The 24,715-nt window shown below is 38.8% G+C and overlaps 1 long non-coding RNA gene across 2 annotated transcripts in view; it reads right to left on the reverse strand.

Annotated features, from left to right (window-relative positions):
• Positions 1 to 1,450: 1,450 nt before the first annotated feature.
• The window catches only part of LOC307193981, a 267,667-nt gene continuing 244,402 nt past the window's right edge, over positions 1,451 to 24,715 (reverse strand). The window contains exon 4 of one of the 2 annotated variants that reach the window (XR_013830468.1): positions 1,451 to 1,533. This is a non-coding gene — a long non-coding RNA (uncharacterized lncRNA). Of the gene's footprint in view, positions 1,534 to 23,267; positions 23,612 to 24,715 lie in introns of those variants that run through there. The other variant, XR_013830469.1, reaches the window with a different exon arrangement.

A 24,715-nucleotide genomic window follows, 5' to 3' on the forward strand; every position in this document is an offset into this window, starting at 1 on the left:
CCAAATATTTTCTCGGGTACCTTCTCTTTCTCTTCTCCTTCTGCGACCCCTATAATGTGAATGTTCTTGCATTTAATGTTGTCCCTCCCAGAGGTCTCTTAGGCTGTCTTCATTTCTTTTCATTCTTTTTTCTTTATTTTGTTCTGCAGCAGTGAATTCCACCATTCTGTCTTCCAGGTCACTTATCCATTCTTCTGCCTCAGTTATTCTGCTATCTATTCCTTCTAGTGTATTTTTCATTTCAGTTATTGTATTGTTCATCTCTGTTTGTTTGTTCTTTAATTCTTCTAGATCTTTATTAAACATTTCTTGCATCTTCTCATTCTTTGCCTCCATTTTTTTCTGAGGTCCTGGATCATCTTCACTATCATTATTCTGAATTCTTTTTCTGGAAGGTTGCCTATCTCCACTTTATTTAGTTGTTTTTCTGAGGTTTTATCTTGTTCCTTCATCTGGTACATAGCCCTCTGCCTTTTCATCTTGTCTATCTTTCTGTGAATGTGGTTTTTGTTCCCCAGGCTGCAGGACTGTAGTTCTTCTTGTTTCTGCTGTCTGCCCTCTGGTGGATGAGGCTATCTAAGAGGCTTTGTGAAGTTTCCTGATGAGAGTGAATGGTGGTGGGTAGAGCTGGCTGTTGCTCTGGTGGGCAGAGCTCAGTAAAACTTTAATCCGCTTGTGTGCTGATGGGTGGGGCTGGGTTCCCTCCCTGTTGGCTGTTTGGCCTGAGGCGACCCAACACTGGAGCCTACCCATGCTCTTTGGTGGGGCTAATGGCGGACTCTGGGAGGGCTCACGCCAAGGAGTACTTCCCAGAACTCTGCTGCCAGTGTCCTTGTCCCTTGGTGAGCCACAGCTGCCCCCCGCCTCTGCAGGAGACCCTCCAACACTAGCAGGTAGTGGTTCAGTCTCCTTTGGGGTCACTGCTCCTTCCCCTGGGTCCCGATGTGCACACTACTTTCTGTATGCCCTCCGAGAGTGGAGTCTTTGTTTCCCCCAGTCCTGCTGAAGTCCTGCAATCAAATCCCAGTAGCCTTCAAAGTCTGATTCTCTAGGAATTCCTCCTCCCATTGCCAGACCCCCAGGTTGGGAAGCCTGACGTATGGCTCAAAACCTTCACTCCAGTTGGTGGACTTCTGTGGTGTAAGTGTTCTCCAGTTTGTGAGTCACCCACCCAGCAGTTATGGGATTTGATTTTATTGTGATAGCACCCCTTCTACCATCTCATTGTGGCTTCTCCTTTGTCTTTGCATGTGGGGTATCTTTTTTTGGTGAGTTCCAGTGTCTTCCTGTCGATGACTGTTCAGCAGTTAGTTGTGATTCCAGTGTTCTTGAAAGAGGGAGTGAGAGCATGTCCTTCTACTCTGCCATCTTAAACCAGTCTAACCATATAGTATTGTTCTTATGCACTGTCATGTTCTTATTATGGCTTTTCTCATTAGAAAGTAGAAATGAGCGGAGTTTCTTGTACTATGGACTGTGGGTTTCTTGTACTGTCTTGTGGGGTACAGTAAAATGCAATGGAAAGCCATTAATCTAGAAAAACAATAGGGGGAAGCAGTTGAATTATAGTTTCAGACATACTTTGACTATTTCTTAGAGCTAATAAATGAAGAAAAAATTGAGGTAAGTCAGAAACCAATAGTTTTTACACTGTTCTAAAATTTTGCCTTTAAAACAAATGAACTGATTAAATAAATAAACATTCATTAAGCATTTATTTTGGACTGGTACTGTGCTGTGGGCGTTTTCCATTAATTCCCTCAAATGAGAGTTGCCAGATTCAGCAAATAACCAGTTAAATATGAATTTCACCTAGACAACAAATAATTTTTTTAGTGTAAATTTGTCCCATCCAATATTTGGTACATACTTACACTAAAAAATTATTTGTTTATTTGAAATTCAAATTTAATTGGGTGTTCTGTATTTTATCTAGCCACCTCATCCCAAGCAATCCTGTATTTTTATTAAGAGCCAAAAAGTTTAGTAAAACAGGGTTTGTCTTAAGTGCTGAGTCACATTGATTGGTATTGCCTGTCTGGAATGATCTGAGACTGTTAAGTCTTGGTTCAGTCAGAGAAAAAAAAGTCATGATCAATTGGTGATGTCTGCCATGGATAAGTAACAAGGATTTACTGATACAGATAATAAATTTTTGCTATCTCTTCCTTAGGGGCTAAAATAGAACCTCTATCTTGCAAAGTCCTGCTAGAAGTTATACATTGATTGCGCCACTCCCTAGTGTGAAATCTTAAAATCCTTTAATGTCTTCCACTGCTCTTTGGATAAAGACCAAATTGAGTTCTTAACATGGTTTGTAAGGTGCTAGATGCTGCCAACTTCCTAGCATAGCCTTTTGCCATGTTCCCCCTCACTTTCTGTGTTCCAGCCTTCCTGGCTTTGGTCAGGTTCTTTAAGTAGGTTTTTACCTCTGCCTGGAAACCCCTTGCTCCTTTTCGTTACCCAAATGACTTTTGCCCATTCTTTAGATCCCAACTCAAACATCTGTCCTCAGGTAAACTTCCTAACATCTCGTAGAAGGTCAAGAACCATTTAATGGACTGCCAGGGTCCCATGATCCAGGGACAACTTCCCTGGGAGAACAAACGGCGCGCATCAGCCTGTTGCAACGTCACACGCCAGCCTCTGCCACTGCAGGCTCACCCCACATTCTGTACCCCGCCCTCCCCCCAGCCTGAGTGAACCACAGCCCCCTAATCAGCTGCTCCTTTAACTCCATCCTGTCTGGGCAGGAACAGACACCCTCAGGTGACCTACACGCAGAGGCGGGCAAAATCCAAAGCTGAACCCCAGGAGCTGTACAAAGAAAGAAGAGAAAGGAAAATTTCTCCCAGCAGCCTCAGGAACAATGGATTAAATCTCCACAATCAACTTGATGTACTCTGCATCTGTGGAATACCTGAATAGACAACGAATCTTTCCAAAATTGAGGCAGTGGACTTTGGGAGCAACTGTAGACTTGGAGTTTGCTTTCTGCATCTAATTTGTTTCTGGTTTTATGTTTATTGTAGCTTAGTATTTAGAGTTTATTATCACTGGTAGATTTGTTTATTGATTTGGTTGCTCCCTTCCATTTTGCTTTTTTATATAGAGATGTATATATATTTTTTCCTTTTTCTCTTTTTGTGAGTGTGTATGTGTATGCTTCTTTGTGTGATTTTGTCTGTATAGCTTTGCTTTTACCATTTGTCCTAGGATTCTGTCTGTCCTTTTTTTTTTTTAAATATAGTTTTTAGCGCTTGTTATCATTAGTGGATTTGTTTTTTGTTTGGTTGCTCTCTTCTTTCTTTCTTTTTTCTTCTATTGCTTTTGAATTTTTTTGTTTTTTATAAATTTTTTATTTTAATAACTTTATTTCTATTTATTTATTTTCTATATTTCCTTCTTTTTTTCTCCCTTTTCTTCTGAGCCATGTGGCTGCCAGGGTCTTGGTGCTCCGGCCGGGTGTCAGGCCTGTGCTTCTGAGTGGGAGAGCCGAGTTCTGGACATTGCTCCACCAGAAACTTCCCAGCTCCACGTAATATCAAACAGCGAAGGCTCTCCCAGAGATCTCCATCTCAATGCTAAGACCCAGCTCCACTCAACAACCAGCAAGCTCCAGTGCTGGACACCCTATGCCAAACGACTAGCAAGACAGAAACACAACCCCACCCATTAGCAGAGAGGCTGCCTAAAATCATAATAAGGTCACAGACACCCCAAAACACACCAGTGGACATGGTCCTGCCCACCAGAAAGACCAGATACAGCCTCATCCACCAGAACACAGGCACAAGTCCGCTCCACCAGGAAGCCTACACAAACCACTGAACCCACATTACCCACTGGGGGCAGACCCCCAAAACAATGGGAATGAAGAACATGCAGCCTGTGAAACGGAGACCCCAAACACAGTAAGTTAAGCAAAATGAGAAGACAGAGAAATACACAGCAGATGAAGGAGCAAGGTAAAATCCCACCAGACCAAACAAATGAAGTGGAAATAGGCAGTCTATCTGAAAAAGAATTCAGAGTAATGATGGTAAAGATGATGCAAAATCTTGGAAATAGACTGGAAAAAATACAAGAAACATTTAACAAGGACCTAGAAGAACTAGAGAGTAAACAAACAATGATGAACAACAGAATAAATGAAATTAAAAATTCTCTAGAAGGAATGAAGAGGAGAATAACTGAGGCAGAAGAATGGATACATGACCTGGAAGATAAAATAGTAGAAATAACTATGGCAGAGCAGAATAAAAAAGAATGAAAAGAACTGACAGTCTTAGAGACCTCTGGGACATTAAACACATAAATATTCAAATTATAGGGGTCCCAGAAGAAGAAGATAAAAAGAAAGGGACTGAGAAAATACCTGAAGAGATTATAGTTGAAAACTTCACTAATATGGGAAAGAAAATAGTCAATCAAGTCCAGGAAGTGCAGAGTGTCCCATACAGGCTAAATCCAAGGAGAAACACACCAAGACACATATTAATCAAACTATCAAAAATTAAGTACAAAGAAAAAATATCAAAAGCAGCAAGGGGAAAAACAACAAATAACATACAAGGGAATCCCCATAAGGTTAACAGCCAATCATTCAGCAGAAACCCTGCAAGCCAGAAGGGAGTGGCATGATATATCTAAAGTCATGAAAGGGAAGAAACTACAGCCAAGATTACTCTACCTGGCCAGGATCTCATTCAGATTCGATGGAGAAATCAAAAGCTTTACAGACAAGCAAAAGCTAAGAAAATTCAGCACCACCAAACCAGCTCTACAACAAATGCTAAAGGAACTTCTCTAAGTGGGAAACACAGGAGAAAAAAAGGACCTGCAAAAACAAGCCCATAACAAATAAGAAAATGGTAATAGGAACATAAATATTGAAAACTACCTTAAATGTGAATGGATTAAATGTTCCAACCAAAAGACACAGGCTCACTGAAAGGATAGAAAAACAAGACCCATATATATGCTGTCTACAAGGGACCCACTTCAGACCTAGGGACACATACAGACTAAAGTGAGGGGATGGAAAAAGATATTCCATGCAAATGGAAATCAAAAGAAAGCTGGAGTAGCAACAGTCATATCAGATAAAATAGACTTTAAAATAAAGAATGTTACAAGAGACAAGGAAGGACAATACATAATGATCAAGGGATCAATCCAACAAGAAGATATAACAATTATAAATACATATGGACCCAAAAGAGGAGCACCTCAGTACACAAGGCAACTGCTAACAGCTCTAAAAGAGGAAATCGACAGTAACACAATAATAGTGGGGGACTTCAACACCTCACTTACACCAATGGACAGATCATCCAGACAGAAAAGTAATAAAGAAACACAAGCTTTAAATAACACAATAAAGCAGAAAGATTTACTTGATATTTATAGGACATTCCATCCAAAACCAGCAGATTACACATTCTTCTCAAGTGCACATGGAACATTCTCCAGGATACATCACACCTTGGGTCACAAATCAAGCCTCAGTAAATTTAAGAAAATTGAACTCATACCAAGCATCTTTTCCGACCACCATGCTATGAGATTAGAAATCAGTTACATGGAAAAAAACATTAAAAAAACACAAACACATGGAGGCTAAACAATACATTACTAAATAATCAAGAGATCACTGAAGACATCAAAGAGGAAATAAAAAAATACATAGAGACAAATTACAATGAACACACGATGATCCAAAACCTGTGGGATGGGGCTTCCCTGGTGGCGCAGTGCTTGGGAGTCTGTCTGCCAATGCAGGGGACATGGGTTCAAGCCCTGGTACAGTAAGATCCCACATGCCACAGAGCAACTGGGTCCGTGTGCCACAACTACTGAGACTGCACTCCAGAGCCCATGAGCCACAACTCCTGAGCCCGCAAACTGCAACTGCTGAAGCCCACACGCCTGGAGCCTGTGCTCTGCAACATGAGAAGCCACCACAATGAAAAGCCTGCGCACCACAATGAAGAACAGCCCCCACTCACCATAACTACAGAAAGCCTACGTGCAGCAATGGAGACTGAACGCAGCCAAAAATAAATAAAATTTAAAAAAAAAAAAGAAAGAAAAAGCTTTCAAAACCTATGGGATGCAGCAAAAGCAGTTCTAAGAGGGAAGTTTATAGCTGTACAAGCCGACCTCAAGAAACAAGAAAAATCTCAAATAAACAATCTAACCTTACACCTAAAGGAACTAGAGAAAGAAGAACAAACAAAACCCAAAGTTAGCAGAAGGAAAGAAATAATAAAGATCAGAGCAGAAATAAATGAAAGAGAAACAAAGAAAAAAATAGCAAAGATCAAAAAAACTAAAAGCTAGTTCTTTGAGAAGATAAAAAAAATTGATAAACCTTTAGCCAGACTCATGAAGAAAAAGAGGGAGAGGACCTAAATCAATAAAATTAGAAATGAAAAAGAAGTTACAACAGACACCACAGAAATACAAAGCATCCTAAGAGACTACTACAAGCAACTCTATGCCAATAAAATGGATAACCTGAAAGAAATGGACAAATTCTTAGAAAGGTATAACCTTCCAAGACTGAACCAGGAATAGAAAATATGAACAGACCAATCACAAGTAATGAAATTAAAACTGTGATTAAAAATCTTCCAACAAACAAAAGTCCAGGAACAGATGGCTTCACAGGTGAATTCTATCAAATATTTAGAGACGAGCTAACACACATCCTTCTGAAACTCTTCCAAAAAATTGTAGAGGAAAGAACACTTCCAAACTCATTCTATGAGGCCAGCATCACACTGATACCAAAACCAGACAAAAATACTACAAAAAAAAGAAAATTACAGACCAATCACTGATGAATATAGATGCAAAAATCCTCAACAAAATACTAGCAAACAGAATCCAACAACACATTAAAAGGATCATACACCATGATCAAGTGGGATTTATCCCAAGGACATAAGGATTCTTCAATATACACAAATCAATCAATATGATAAACCATATGAAGAAACTGAAGAATAAACACCATATGATCATCTCAATCGATGCAGAAAAAGCTTTTGACAAAATTCAACACCCATTTATGAAAAAACTCTCCAGAAAGTGGGCATAGAGGGAACCTACTTCAACGTAATAAAGGCCATATACAACAAACCCACAGCAAACATCATTCTCAATGGTGAAAAACTGAAAGCATTCCCTCTAGGATCAGGAACAAGACAAGGATGTCCACTCTCACCACTATTATTCAACACAGTTTTGGAAGTCCTAGCCACGACAATCAGAGAAGAAAAAGAAATAAAAGTAATACAAATTAGAAAAGAAGAAGTAAAACTGTCACTGTTTGCAGATGACATGATACTATACATAGAGAATCCTAAAGATGCCACCAGAAAACTACTAGAGCTAATCAATAAATCTGGTAAAGTTGCAGGATACAAAATTAATGCACAGAAATCTCTTGCATTCCTATACACTAATGAGAAAAATCTGAAAGAGAAATTAAAAAAACACTTCAATTTACCAGTGCAACAAAAAGAATAAAATACCTAGGAATAAACCTACCTATGGAGGTAAAAGACCTGTACTCAGAAAACTATAAGACACTGATGAAAGAAATCAAAGATGACACAAACAGATGAAGAGCTATACCATGTTCTTGGACTGGAAGAATCAATAGGGTGAAAATGTCCATACTACCCAAAGCAATCTATAGATTCAATGAAATCCCTATCAAATTACCAGTGGCATTTTTTACAGAACTAAAATCTTAAAATTTGTATGGAGACACAAAAGACTCTGAATGGCCAAAGCAGTCTTGAGGGAAAAAAACAGAGCTGGAGGAATCAGACTCCCTGTCTTCAGACTATAGTACAAATCTACAGTAATCAAGACAATATGGTACTGGCACAAAAACAGAAATATAGATCAATGAAACAGGATAGAAAGCCCAGAGATAAACCCACGCACCTATGGTCAACTAATCTATGACAAAGGAGGCAAGGATATACCTATATATGGAGAAAAGACAGTCTCTTCAATAAGTGGTGCTGGGAAAACTGGACAGCTGCATGTAAAAGAATGAAATTAGAACACTCCCAAACACCATACACAAAAATAAACTCAAAATGGATTCGAGACCTAAATGTAACACCGGACACTATAAAACTCTTAGAGGAAAACAAAGGAAGAACACTTTTTGACATAAATCACAGCAAGATCTTTTTTGATCTACTTCCAAGAGAAATGGAAATAAAAACAAAAAATAAACAAATGGGACCTAATGAAACTTAAAAGCTTTTGCAAAGCAAGAGAAACTACAAACAAGACGAAAAGCCAACCCTCAGAATGGGAGAAAATATTTTCAAATGAATCAACAGACAAAGGATTAATCTCCAAAATATATAAACAGCTCGTGCAGCTCAATATTATAAAAACAAACAACCCAATCCAAAAATGGGCAGAAGACCTAAATAGACATTTCTCCAAAGAAGATATACAGATGGCCAAGAAGCACATGAAAAGCTGCTCAACATCACTAATTACTAGAGAAATGCAAATCAAAACTACAATGAGGTATCACCTCACACCAGTTAGAATGGGCATCATCAGAAAATCTACAAACAACAAATGTTGGAGAGGATGTGGAGAAAAGGGAACCCTCTTGCACTGTTGGTGGGAATGTAAACTGATGTAGCCACTATGGAGAACAGTATGGTGGTTCCTTAAAAAACTAATAATAGAGCTTCCCTGGTGGCGCAGTGGTTGAGAGTCCGCCTGTTGATGCAGGGGACGTGGGTTCGTGCCCTGGTCTAGGAAGATCCCACATGCCGCGGAGTGGCTGGGCCCGTGAGCCACGGCCGCTGAGCCTGCGCGTCCGGAGCCTGTGCCCCACAACGGGAGAGGCCACGACAGTGAGAGGCCCACGTACCGCAAAAAAAAAAAAAGACACATGCACCCCAATATTCATTGCAGCACTGTTTACAATAGTGAGGTCATGGTAGCAACCTAAATGCCCAGTGACAGACGAATGGATAAAGAAGAAGTGGTATATATATACAATGGAATATTACTCAGCCATAAAAAGGAACGAAATTGGGTCATTTGTAGAGACTGGATGGGTCTATAGACTGTCATGCAGAGTGAGGTAAGTCAGAAAGAGACAAACATGTATCGTATATTGATGCACATATGTGGAACCTAGAAAAATGGTACAGATGAACTGGTTTGCAGGACAGAAATAGAGACACAGATGTAGAGAACAAACGTATGGACACCAAAGGAAGCAAGTGACAGTGGGGGTGGTGATGGTGAGATGAATTGGGAGATCGGGATTGACATATATACACTAATATGTAAAAAATAGATAACTAATTAGATGCTGCTGTATAAAAAAATAAGTAAAATAAAATTCAAAAAAAAGAGAACCATTTAATGTAGACTCATAGAAACTATCACGTTTGTGAAAATTATTTGTGTCAATATTTAATATGTTTTTCCTCCTTGACTAGACTGTAGAATTCTTGAAAGCAGCATCGGTCAGCATTTGTTTTATTCACCATTCTATCCACAGAATCCAGATTAGTGTCTGCCATATACTACCCTTCACATTATATATTTGTTGAATGAATAAATTTATTGGCTTAATGAGTTCTATATTATAAAAACTCTTAGTAGTTCATTTAAAAAACAAGCTAAGTTTATTTACTTTCTTTCTTAGGTCATAATTATAAATTCAGGTAGCATAGTAAAAATGCAATAAATAAAATAAGCATTATTTCTCCCATTACAAATTAAAATAACTCTTTAAGTTGTACATTTGCCAAGGTACTTTTAAATGTTTCCTTAGGAAAAACACTTTGGTGAACAGTTGAATATAGTAGAAGGAGAGTTCTTCCTTTTTTTGTTATTATTAAACTACTACAATTTTTGTTGAATACATTCTAACCATCATCCTTTGATAAACATTTTATTCGGTTTACCCATCTGTAATAGTTTATGATATGTCAGCTTGGTTAGGCTACAGTTCTCAGTGATTCCACCAAACACTAATCTAGGTGGTTCTGTGAAGGTATTTTGCAGATGTAATTAAATCCCTAACCAACTGACTTTAGTTAAAGTCCAAAAATATCCAGGATTTCATACTATATAATATGGGTAGAACTGTTATGTATATTTTACAATAAAATTTTTTAAAAAATCAGGCTGAGGCTTCTCCCCAAAGCAGAAGAAATTCTGTCTTTGGACAATACCTTCAGCCCTTGCTTATGAATTCCAGATGGCTCATGACCTTCCCTTCCTTACAGATTTCAGACTTGCTTAGCCAGCCTCCACATTCATGTAAGCCAATTCTTTGTAAAAAATCCGTTTATATGTCTATCTATCTATCTATCTATCTATCTATCTATCTATCTATCTATCATCTATCTATCTACATCTCCTACTGGTTCTATTGATACTTCTTTGGTTGAACCCTGATATACCATACATCAGTCTACACAATCACACAAGTCTTGACAATTCTTGTGTCCAGAACATTTAAAATATAAATGGACACTGAAATGGATAGGATAGAGCTAAAAGCATGGCTGGTTGCAGAACTTTTATAGTCTAGGTCACTCCCTAGCTCTGCCTCACCCCAAACCAAGCAAAGTTACAAGAAATCACTTACTGTAACTTTCAAGCTAAACCAATACAAACTAGTTTTTAAAATATCATAGGAATAACAATATGGAAAAATGTAGCTGCTGGCTCTAGAACTCATTTCAAGAAAAGCTTTATCTTTGTTGTGAAGAGACTTTGATAAGCTACATTACAGTAAATATTAAGCCCTGAATGCAGATGGAACTTTTCTGTATGAGGGAAATGGAAAAACTCAGTTATACTGGAGGATATATTGGAGGAAGATGAATTGCATGGGGAAAGCAACAAGAAGGCTAACTGCTGCATCCTCTGTGAGCAAATCCTGTTTTGATCCCTTACCCCTTTCCCTGATTCTTTAATAAAGTTACTAAACTCAGGTCAAGTGAAGTTTTTAAAAAGCCAAGGAGGGAACTGGGCTTCATGCAGACTGATGTGGCAACATGGTGGCTCAGCAGAGGGAAGGGGAGGGGAGGTGAGGGCAGGGGAGAGAGAGAGAGAGAAAGACAGAGCAGGGAGAGAGGGAGAGAATGAAGGAGGAAGTAAGCTTACTCCCTCGAACTCCCAAGCCCGCCCCCACCACTACCAGCATCATCACCCCCAGCCACATGGGGAGGGCTATCAGTGCTCGCTGGGCCACAGAACTGTGGTTCTTGGGAAGTTATCCAGCTCTCCTAGGCGGGAGTGAGAAGGGCATTGGTTAATATCTAGTTACCCAAGCATGATGTCATGTCTATAATACTTAGGCATTTCCAGGAAGCTGAAAGTTTTACCTAATTGGCCTAGTGTTAAATTGTTAATAGGTCATTGTACATTCCCCAAGGCAGCAGCCAAATATCAAATTGCCTAATTAGCTATAAAATATTTCAAATATTGTTAAAATTCATAGCAGGTTCAGATTCAACAACTTCTGTCTTGATATGCTTAAAAAGATAAATATTTACAAGCCACTAAGTATATTGAAAATTTCCTATTTTGGTGTGAACTCTTCGAAACTCTTGCCTGTTAACGTTTTCTGGTAAGTGTTTAACAAAAGAAGCAAGAAAAGGGTCTCCTCTCTTCTAATATTTATGACTATACTCACTGGAATTTCCCAAGTGAGTTTTCACGTACCTGGTTCCCTTCCTGGCATTGTATATGGTGGCTTGGAGACAAGGTACAGACTGGCCAGAAATACATTGCTATCTGAGATTCCTGGCAGTGTTTTTTTCTGTGCTTGTTCAGTCCAATTCAACTAATTTATGGTTCAGACTCTGTGTTATGTGATAGCAACAGAGATGATTAATATATAGCTCCAGTGCTCTGTGAGTTCAACATCTAAATAATTAAATGCCATTCACATGATAGGAGTACAATAGAGGCAGAGAATAATGGAGAGAGCGGTTGGTTCTTTCTGGGGTTGATGGGAGGTCAGGGAAGGTTTCACAGAGGTAGCCTCATGTGATGACATAATTTGAACTCAATAAATTAGAAATTTAAAAGTTAAGATGCATTTTAAACAGTATTAAAAAGCTAGGGATGTGTTGTACAAGGAAACCTTAAACTGGAGAATATTAATGGGCAACTAACTGCTACTTAGCTCAATAACATTCATGAGGAATTGGGAAAGGAAAGGGCAGCTCGAATAAACAAAAAATGGATTAAGTACCTTAGTGCTTTTGGTGGTTGATAATTAAAGAACTGCTATCGTGACAAGACATAGCACTGCAGACTCGACCTTAGGTCCTAGGGGCAGTTAGATGCCTTGAAAGTCAGCATTTTAAAGATGAGTAAGGATCTAGTATGTGTGCTTGAGACAGCTGCATTTCTTTGTTGCTCTAGTTGTGTTGTATCTAGTTCTAGTACCTTTGTTCCCAGCTGCATTGCTACCACCTTACACATAGCAGGTGGTCAATAAATAATATGAGTAAGAGCCATCATTTTTTACTGAGTTCAGCTTCTTATGTGTCAGGACTGCTCTCTCTTGGTATTAACAAATATGAACGAGGAGTCACATAGAGAACTTATATTCCCAGAACTTATAGTCAACATGCAAGTATACACTCTCCATGGGCAACTTCATTTGGTGTCATGGTTTTAGCTTCAAAGTAGTTAAAATAATCTTCAAATGCTTATGTCCTAAACTCTGTCTTTCAAAGATTTATGAGTTTAAAGGCATACTTGCTCCTCCTATAAAAACTCTAAGAAACAAAGTTCGTGGAGTAGAAAAATATAAATTAATGGAAAGAAAAAAAACAGAGAAAGATGGAGGGAGCTGGAAGGTTAAGTAACTTATCCAAACACCCACAACAGGAGAGTTATCCAGGCAGGATTTAAACCCATGGCTGCCTGTTGAATAAGGGTAGTGGTAAAAAGCAAAGAATTTTTGAAAATCAGGCAACTCAACATCCCAGGAAGGTAGCAACATTAGGGTGAATCACTTCACTTCCTATGCCTTTCTCAAAACACTTATAAGAAACATCAAGCAAAGAGTTACTTTTGCCTCTTTCTTTCTTTCTTCATTTTTTTCTTGCCCAATTTCTGGATAGGTACTTTTGGGAAAGAAATAGCTTTAAAATGAAGCTACATAACTACCTTAAATGTAAATGCATTAAATGCTCCAACCAAAAGACATACACTGGATGAATGGATACAAAAACAACACCCGTATACATGCTGTCTACAGCAGACCCACTTCAGACCTAGGGACACATACAGACTGAAAGTGAGGGGATGGAAGAAGATATTCCATGCAAATGGAAATCAAAAGAAAGCTGGAGTAGCAGTTCTCATATCAGACAAAATAGACTTTAAAATAAAGTCTATTACAAGAGACAGAGAAGGACATTACATAATGATCAAGGGATCAATCCAAAAAGAAGATATAACAATTGGAAATATTTATGCACCCAACACAGGAGCACCTCAGTACATAAGACAAACGCTAACAGCCATAAAAGGGGAAATCGACAGTAACACAATCATAGTAGGGGACTTAAACACCCCACTTTAAACAATGGACAGATCATCTAAAATGAAAATAAATGAGGAAACACAGTTTTAAATGATACATTAAACAAGATGGACTTAACTGATATTTATCACACATACCATCCACAAACAACAGAATACACTTTCTTCTCAAGTGTTCATGTAACATTTCCAGGATAGATCATACCTTGGGTCACAAATCGAGCCTTGGTAAATTTAAAAAAATTGAAAATGTATCAAGTATCTTTTCTGACCACAACACTATGAGACTACATATCAATTACAGGAAAAAAGCTGTAAAAAATACAAACACACGGAGGCTAAACTGTATACTACTAAATAACAAAGAGATCACTGAAGAAATCAAACAGGAAATCAAAAAATACCCAGGAACAAATGACAATGAAAACATGATGACCCAAAACCTACAGGATGCAACAAAAGCAGTTCTAAGAGGGAAGTTAATAGCAATACAATCCTACCTCAAGAAACAAGAAACATTTCAAATAAACAACCCAAACTTACACCTACAGCAATTAGAGAAAGAAGAATAAAAAATCCCCAAAGTTAGCAGAAGGAAAGAAATCATAAAGATCAGATCAGAAATAAATGAAATAGAAACAAAGAAAAAAATAGCAAAGATCAATACAACTAAAAGCTGGTTCTTTGAGAAGATAAACAAAATTGATAAACCATTAGCCAGCCTCATCAAGAAAAAATGGGAGAAGACTCAAATCAATAGAATTAGAAATGAAAAAGGACAAGTAACAACTGACACTGCAGAAAAGCAAAGGATCAATACAAGCAACTATATGCCAATAAAATGGAAAACTTGGAAGAAATGGATAAATTCTTAGAAAAGCACAACCTTCTGAGACTGAACCAGGAAGAAATAGAAAATATAAACTGACCAATCACAAGCACTGAAATTGAAACTGTGATTAAAAATCTTCCAACAAAAAAAGCCCAGAACCAGATGTCTTCAAAGCGAATTTTATCAAACATTTACAGAACAGCTAAGACCTATCCTTCTCAAACTCTTCCAAATTATAGCAGAGGGAGGAACACTCCCAAACTCATGCTACAAGGCCACCATCACCCTGATACTAAAACCAGACAAAGATGTCACAAAAAAAGAAAACCACAGGACAGTATACTGATGAACATAGATGCAAAAATCCTCAACAAAATACTAGCAAACAGAATCCAACAGAACATTAAAGGATCATACAGCATGATCAAGTGGGGTTTATCCCAGGAATGCATGGATTCTTCAATATACGCAAATCTCAATGTGATAAACCATATTAACAAACTGAAGGAGAAAAACCATATGATCCTCTCAACAGATGCAGAAAAACCTCTTGACAAAATTCAACACCCATTTATGATAAAAACCCTCCAGAAAGTAGGCATTCAGGGAGCTTACCTCAACATAATAAAGGCCATATATGACAAACCCACAGCCAACATCATTCTCAATAGTGAAAAACTGAAACCATTTCCTCTAAGATCAGGAACAAGACAAGGTTGTCCAATGTCACTACTATTATTCAATATAGGTTTGGAAGTTTTAGCCACAGCAATCAGAGAAGAAAAAGAAATAAAAGGAATCCAAACTGGAAAAGAAGAAGTAAAGTTGTCACTGTTTGCAGATGACATAATACTATACATACAGAATCCTAAAGATGCTACCACAAAACTACTAGAGCTAATCAATAGATTTGGTAAAGTAGCAGTATACAAAATTAATGCACAGAAATCTCTTGCATTCCTATACACTAATAATGAAAAATCTGAAAGAGAAATTAAGGAAACACTCCCATTTACCACTACAACAAAAAGAATAAAATACCTAGGAATACACCTACCTAAGGAGACAAAATACCTGTATGCAGAAAACTATAAGACACTGATGAAACAAATTAAAGATGATACAAACAGATGGAAAGATATACCATGTTCTTGGATTGGAAGAATCAACACTGTGAAAATGACTCTACTACCCAAAGCAATCTACAGATTCATGCAATACCTATTGAACTACCAATGGCATTTTTCACAGAACAAGAACAAAAAATTTCTCAATTTGTATGGAAACACAAAAGACCCCGAATAGCCAAAGCAATCTGGTAAAGAAAAACAGAGCTGGAGGAATCAGGCTCCCAGACTTCAGACTATACTACAAAGCTACAATAATCAAGCCAGTATGGTACTGGCACAAAAACAGAAATACAGATTAGTGAAATCGGACAGAAAGCTCAGAGATAAACCCATGCACATATGGTCACCTTATCTTTGATAAAGGAGGCAAGAATATACAGTGGAGGAAAGACAGACTCTTCAATAAGTGGTGCTGGGAAAACTGGACAGCTACATGGAAAAGAATGAAATTAGAACACTCCCTAACACCATATACAAAAATAAACTCAAAATGGATTAAAGACCTAAATGTAAGGCCAGAAACTATAAAACTCTTAGAGGAAAACATAGGCAGAACACTCTATGATATAAATTACAGCAAGATCTTTTTTGACCCACCTCCAAGAGAAATGGAAATGAAAACAAAAATAAGCAAATGGGACCTAGTGAAACTTAAAAGCTTTTGCACATCAAAGGTAACTATAAACAAGATGAAAAGACAACCTTCAGAATGGGAGAAAATATTTGCAAATGAAGCAACTGACAAAGGATTCATCTCCAAAATTTACAAGCAGCTCATGCAGCTCAATATCAAAAAAACAAACAACCCAATCCAAAAATGGGCAGAAGACCTAAACAGACATTTCTCCAAAGAAGATATACAGATTACCAAGAAACACATGAAAGGATGCTCAACATCACTAATCATTAGAGAAACGCAAATCAAAACTACAATGAGGTATCACCTCACACCAGTCAGAATGGCCATCATCAAAAAATCTACAAACAATAAATGCTGGAGAGGGTGTGGAGAAAAGGGAACCCTCTTGCACTGTTGGTAGGAAAGCAAATTGATACAGCCACTATGGAGAACAGTATGGAGGTTCCTTAAAAAACTAAAAATGGAACTACCGTACAACCCAGCAATCCCACTACTGGGCATATACCCTGAGAAAACCGTGATTCAAAAGGAGTCATGTACCACAATGTTCATTGCAGCTCTGTTTACAATAGCCAGGACATGGAAGCAACCTAAGTGTCCACTGATAGATGAATGGATAAAGAAGATGTGGCACATATATACAATATAATATTACTCAGCCATAAAAGGAAATGAAATTGAGGTATTTGTAGTGAGGTGGATGGACCTAGAGTCTGTCACACAGAGTGAAGTCAGAAAGAGAAAAACAAATACCGTATGCTAGCACATATATATGGAATCTAAAAACAAAAACAAAATGGTTCTGAAGAACCTAGATGCAGGACAGGAATAAAGACACAGACGTAGAGAATGGACTTCAGGACACCGGGAGGAGGAAGGGTAAGCTGGGATGAAGTGAGAGAGTACTACTGACATATATACACTACCAAATATAAAATAGATAGCTAGTGGGAAGCAGCCGCATAGCACAGGGAGATCAGCTCCCTGTTCTGTGACCACCTAGAGGGATGGGATAGGGAGGGTGGGAGGCAGATACAAGAGGGAGGAGATATGGAGGTATATGTATATGTATAGCTGATTCACTTTGTTATAAAGGAGAAACTAACACACCATTGTAAAGCAATTATACTCCAATAAAGATGTCAAAAAAAATTTCAAGAGATTAGCTCATTTATAGAATTGACATTGTCTTAAAAGACAGTATTTGGGAGTCCTCACGATTTATAGGATTCAAGCTTTTATGTACTATGCACATTTTTCCATGTCCTACAGTCTTGGAGGACACCTCTCTGGCAGTGTTATATCCACTGTGTGGTCTCTTTTCACATGTCTCCTGTGTTCACTAGACTGAAATATTTATTAATACTCATCTCTGTCTCCCAAGTTATAACTGTCCTAAATTTAGATGCCTTTAGGACATATTTCCTCACTTTAAAAGAGGGGAGAATACTGTAATCTCATATACATTTCTGTGAGGAAAAGCTCATCATTCTAAATTAAATAACACGAAAGGAATAGAAAAGAGGTGTTATGTGGAATTGAAGAGAGATCTAAATCAAAAAAGCTTATCTTGGAGAAAACTGACACGTCAGAACTTTAAAATATCCAAACATTACACATATCTGAGCAATAAAATTCTATTCACAGAAAGGCTCTGTCTCCTTGATCACAATGACTAGAAATATGAAAGAGGTAATAAGGGCATAAATTGAGTTGCAAATGAACATAGGTAACCTGAGTTGCAAGGGTAAGATACTGACATAAAATCATGTAAAAACGTGTCTCTGTTTGAGTTAAGGCAGATGATCATTAAGTGTTTCAAGGGTACAGGAAGTAGATGAGAGAGGAACAAGGTACACAGTGGAATATGTTATTGGCACTCGCCTTTTTCTTGTTGACTCTCCTCTGAAAAATAAGAGGAAGAAATAAACAATTCGTTCCAAATAAAAGCATAATGTCGGCAAGGAAGGAGAACAAAAATTGGGACCCCTTTCATAATATACTCTATGGTGCAGCTTGATCCATATTTGTGAAAACTGGAACCATAAGATTCCAAAGGACATCTCACCAATCAGCGACAGTGTTGCTTTACATCCCTCCACCACTTCATGCAAAAGGAACTAAATTAGGAAATGAAAGTATAAGGGGAGGTAGGGAAGGAGTTCTTTTGGGATACACAATATCAATCATTCTTCTTTCATTGGGTCATCCTTTTTCACATTAAAATGCAAATGTATACACGTGCACAAGGCAGGTACTTAAAAAGCGATGAGGAAGCATACAGAGAAGGCACACATCTGTGCAAAACTGTATCGGTAGCAGCGGTCATATGAGACTTGCTATATTCATTAAAGTGGTATATTTCTAAATTCCATCCCCCAGAAACAAGAATATAATTGAAATTGTCATGAGAAGGGAGAGTATTAAAGCCTGAATGATTATATTAGGTTTTCTTTGGAAGTTTGCAAGACAATAGTGCTTGTGTCCTTCATTCAATGTTTGCAATGTTGAGAGATGTATTTCAACTTTCTTTAAGATATATAATCTTCTAAAAAGATTTAATGGGGTTTGCAGTTTGTTGTTTTGATAATTATGTAAATAAAAATGCAAAAGAAAAAAAATGCAGTTATATAAAACATCAAAGGACGTTATGATAAGAAGAAACATGATGATCCACAGGTCAAAACGTCAACTGACTTCACGGAAAATTTGTTAATACCCTGACCTTTACCCAAGCATGTTGGGCAAAACACTAGTCCTAAGGATGATGTGCATGCATGCTATACACACACACACACACACACACACACACACAGATACACACACACACACACACACACACACACACACAGGGTTCCATTAGGGAAGCAGTTTGGGAAACACTTTTGATTATAACTCCTCCCACATTCCTCTTGGTAGTTCATTAACGCTGAACCTTTGGAGATTTTTGAATTTTAACTCAGAATTTCCCAAACTTACTTGAGCATGGACCTTTCCGCAACATACATATTCATTTTGTTTTTTGTGTTTTTGTTTTTGTCAGACAACCTATTAAATATTATGGAAACCACTGGTTTGTGGAACACCTTAGAAAGTACTGTTATAACCAGCATCTGATCATGTATATGGTGTGGTCTGAAGAACATATAAAGGTCCCTCCTGACTCACTGTTATAAGGTCTAAAATATCAATAACTCTTAGAGGCTGTTGGACTTTGGAGGTCTTTATTAATAAACAAATATCCCAGGAATCAAAGCCAAGAGATAATAACTTGTTAGCACAGCCAGTGATCAATGTGAATCCTAACTAGGTCCCTAATTGCCTAGATGCTATCCAATTTCCAGTGGAGAGACGAGGCTGGCAAGGTCAGGGGTGAACACACACTCTGCTGCTATTAGTACATCTAGACAGTCTCTCCAAATTGTGGATTTCTTTGTCATAAATATTGCTTCAATATATTATGTCCACTACTACCAATCTAGCCCAGACTTTTGTAACCCCAAGCCTGTCTCTTCCAGGCTCTCTTAATATTAACCATCATGCACATACCCACCAAACAGATCCCCCTCAAATGCCACTTTTCTCCTCTGCTGAAGAATCTTGAACGATTCTCCACTGCCCATCAAGTTACTACTCTCACCCCAGCATTCAAAAGCAAGCCTACCCATATTCCTCTGCCTTTAATTTTCATTGCTCCCCTTCCCTTCACTGTATACAGCTTCTTAAAGTTTTCTCTATGAGTTCCAGGCTCTTCCTGTTTCCCTTTATTTTCTTTTCACATTCTCCTAACATTCTTTCTCACTTCCTCCCCAGACTCCACTTATCTTTCAAGTACTACTCCCCTCAAGAAGGCTTCTAGTAACTTCACCCAGCATGGCTCTCTCTCTTTCCTGTACCACAGAGTTGAGGGTGTTGTTAAATGCATTTAGCATTTGATTGTGTAATTCTATTTTATTCTCCATTACAATTGTGTATGTTTTGTTCCCCTCTCACCACTCCTTGCTTCTAAACACAAGTCTCTTCACTGTTGTGGCCTCTCCCATTGCGGAGCGCAGGCTCTGGACGCGCAGGCTCAGCGGCCATGGCTCACGGGCCTAGCCGCTCCGCGGCATGTGGGATCTTCCCGGACCGGGGCACGAACCTGTGTCCCCTGCATCAGCAGGTGGACTCTCAACCACTGCACCACCAGGGAAGCCCCACAAGTCTCTTCAGACAGCAAACCTTGTCATAACCTTAATTTGTACTCCCTACCGCATTTATCATGTACTGAAACACAAGAAACACTTCCTCAGTGATTGACTGAAATGAAAACAAAATGATAATTATAAATGGATATGATACAGTTATTAAAGCATGCTAGAGAGAAACTTCCCTTGATAATACTTAATTGGCATTAACTTTAAGATATTCTCTACTATAAGTAGCAAACTTACATGCCATTATAGACTAGTTTATAATTCATCATTTCAGACCAACTTCCCCCAAACAAACTCAAAGACCTCTTTCCTCTCAGAACGGATGGAAACAAAGAACCAAGCATGGCTCTTAGGTTTCATACCTCCAAAGTCCAGGGTTATGTGTATGTGCAGACAGACTCTAATTGCTTTGGATATGACCTCAATCAATCCAAAACCCCTTTGCACTACTTTGACAATCTCTGCATGGCTGCCATGAACTTTCAGAGCATGCATAATGTGACAACAGAGGCCAGGTTCCTCCTAAAGCTGGTCAAAGAGGGCATGGTGAAGGTTCTCAGCAAAGGCATCCATTGTGAATTTTGAATACAGAAAACCTCACTCGAAAATATAATTCTGACTCTGAAGGCTGTTTTTCATAGCCTTCTCGGTGCATTTCATCCTGCAAATACTTCGAAGTGCAGCTGCTGTTTTTAACTTTTAATTTAAAAAACAAAACATAAAAACAGTTTAGCTCTTCCCACTTTTCCCCCTATTTATTTGAGGTCAGTGTTTTTTGCACAAAATTGTGTAAGTTAATTTTGAAGATTGAATTGGAAAGACGTTTCAAAGAGAATTGTATGTAATGATGTTTTATTGTATTTTTTAAAGTCGTTTAATTTGAAAGTTATTTAATTATCCCTGCTTCTTTATATTCATGCCCTTATGTAATCCCATTTTCTTGAGTGTGGGTGGGACCTATGACTTGCTTTTAACCAATAGACTATGGCACAGGGATGGGATGTCATTTCCATGTTTATGTTACATAAGATTGTAACTTCTATCTTGCTAGCTAATTCTCTTTTCACTTTTCAGCTGGCAGGCTCTGATGAAGCAAGTAGCCATTTTGGAGAGGCCCACATGGCAAAGAACTGAGGGTGGCCTCCAGCGTACAGTAAGCTAGGAACTGAGGCCCTTATTCCACTGGAACAACCTCCCAGAAACAGAATTTTGCTAACAAACACATGAGCTTGTTAGCAGGTCCTTCCCCGGCTGATTCCTCAGATGAGACCCAGCCCTGACCAACACCTTGACGGCAGCCCATGAGAGACCCTGATGCAGAGAACCCAGCTAAGCTGTGCCCAGATTCCTGCCACACCAAAGCTGTGAAATGATCACAGCGTATTGTTTTAAGTCACCAAGTTCGTAGTCATTTATATGCAGCAATGGATAATAAATATCGGATGTTAAAGAATATCTGTGTGATTCTTTCCCTTGAAGATGTACCTGTCAAAAGAACCAAACTTGTGATTCAAATATTCGGTGTGGAATCGCACATCATGGAAGCTCATACAATCATGCTGGAGAGATTAAGAATGTCTTACATAATACCTGGTAGAAGCTTGAAAGTATAGACAGCTATCATTGACCATTCACTTTATAACTTTGTTTGAAACCTGGCCCCAGTGTTCAAAAAGTAAAGTTTAGAAGAGGCTGGGAATTTGTTCACTTTAAAAGAGTCTATGTCAGTTGTCTCTGACAAAGGCCACACATTTTTAAAGGAGCTAAAGCTTCATAGTATAACACTAAGGTGAGCATTTCATGACTAAGTATATGAATTATATTTGATGTACATTAATTGGTAAACATCTCCTAGCTAGATAGTCAATGGGAGAGAAAACTGAAGGGTTTGAAAAGCTAGGGAGTAGAGAATTGCTAATTAGAAAAAAAATTGTGGCTCTTTTTACAGGTTTACATCTCACACCACTACATGATTGGCTCTTTGTTATAGTTTGGTTCATTATTATTTAGCAGCTGGGGGGGGTCCACAGACATTTTGAATCTTTCTCCTAGGAATTTATGATTTCTTTGGTGAAACAGTAGTTGCTAGACTTTTAGATTTCAAGAACCAGGAAAAAAAAAAAGGTAGTTGGATGAATAGATGGATTGAGTATTTTGCCATAGACAGTAAGCTTCATTTTGCCAAGTTAGTACATTAAAACAACAACAACAAACGTGTTGTCACTGTCATTTCATAAAGAAAGGACAACTCAACCACAAGTAGTAAAGTCATAATCTCAAAATAAAACAGAACTTTAATTTCAATAAATCCATCTTTAAGAAAAATTCACCACATTGTCTGTATTTTTCTCTTTTCCTGGTAGTTCATCGCAGCATTTGGGAGTCCTGGGCTAAAGGAATATCCTGAGAGCAGAAGCTAAGAGACTTTTGACCTAAGACTACCTGGAACGCCTCTAAGGAGGTTCAACTCGTTTAGGAAATTCAAGGTGAGCTTCTTTTTGTAAGGTACAAGTGACAATAGCTGATGATTACGGAGAAGTTTACCAAAGGTATGTGTTTCTTTCAGCCTTGAAGTACATATTCAGACCTTTTAAAATGTAGTGATTACCAGGCTCAGATATTTTAACAAAATTCCTCCCCGTTCCCCCATAGGCAGACATGGTTGGGCAGAAATGTTACTCTGATCATTGCCTCAGTTATCTCCTCTTCTGGGAGGCCAGGTTTCTGTGACCCGGAAGTGACAATCCAGCCACCACTGCGTCCAGGCAGCAGCCATCTTGAATCGAGGTATGGAAGCTCAAGGAAATAACCTCTGGAGGCTTCCAAACCCAAGCCTAAAATGTCAAGTGATGGCAAGCATCACATCCACATTTTACACCCCTCCTTAAGGAACAAAACTAAGTCCCCACAGGACCTGCAAGTCCCCAGAGATCAACAGACTCTTTGGTGCACTCTGACAGCAGAAGCGCACCATGGCTGGATAGGTAGCAGCCTCTGATCTCCAAATATGTCTGTCGGTGAACGTGCAGCAGGCTGCTCAGCCGCTGATGCTGACAGGACTTTGGAATATATCATAGGACTTAACTGGAAAGTGCGTGATCCTCCCACGGATTTACTTCCTTTCTCTTTCTTTGGAGGTGACCTCTCGTGGTGCCTATTCGCTCTCTCAGACACCTTGGGGAGCCGCTGCCTTGGGGAGCCGCTGCTGAGGGAAGCACACAGGCGTCTGTTGTGGAAAAGAGCAGTACCTGAGACGGATATCAGGGCCAACATGAAGCTGATTGGCACACGTTAAAATGCAACATAACAGTGTATTTGTCGCAGTGGCCCTCTCCTGCCGTTGGCTCATGAGGAATAATGATGGCTCACTGACAGAAGCAGGGACTCGCCCGCTTCATAACATTGTCGTGCTGACGGTTTGAAGAGCCCCACCGTCACTTGCATGTGGCTGGGAACAGCAGCCATTCACGCTTTCAGGCAGGGTGCTGAAAACAGACCCACTGCCACGCACAATGCTGGCCATTCTGAAAGGCTTAAGTAAAGCATTCTCTGCCATAATTTCCATTGTGGTTCTTCCCCACTGTTTATATAATACGGCCAGGAGTGGGAGCGGTGCAAACAACAAACACGGGAGCTGAGTTTTCCAGGGAGAGGATTACCAAGCTTCCTACAGAGGCAGGCATGCCACAGCACACACAGCCTCCTGCCTTATTAAAGCAGCCCTTTCCTGGGAAAAGAACATTGCCAGGGAAATAATGCATTAATTTGGCATTTCCTTAGGTCTCACTCAGCATGCAGTGTGCTTCCCTAAGCATGAAAACAGCACATCTTCACAGAAACGTTTCTAAAATGATGTGCCTACTCATAGAAAAGATCAATTTGAATAGATTCAATCCCCAAGAGGGCAATTCAATAAGAAAAGTTTTCAACTGAAGTCAAGACAGATTGTCCAACTAGTTTTCAAGCCCAGCGTAGACCATTATCTTTGTCCATATTTCAGCTTATCAACCTTCTCTCGTTCCCTCTCCCACTATGAATATACAGGCACATACACACATTTATTTGTAGCTCTTGGTACACTGAGAACAAAGCTCTTGCTATGTCAGCATAAAGGCCACTGCTGTTCAAGTGAGGGAAAAAAAGTGTGCTCCAATATAGGGAACAGAAACCTAAAGTTACTGAATGTGACTTTTGCCTGAGAGACTGTATTTGGGTTGTTGAAAGTTAGAATAAGAGAGATGAAATAGTATTATAAACTGGGGGTTGGGGGAGGATTGAGAAAGAAAGAGAGAGATTGGTTGAGTAAAACGCTAGCTGGTGGCTACAGTGT

The sequence above is a fragment of the Stenella coeruleoalba genome, assembly GCF_951394435.1.
Source record: "Stenella coeruleoalba genome assembly, chromosome: 11".
Taxonomy (NCBI): Eukaryota; Metazoa; Chordata; class Mammalia; order Artiodactyla; family Delphinidae; genus Stenella; species Stenella coeruleoalba.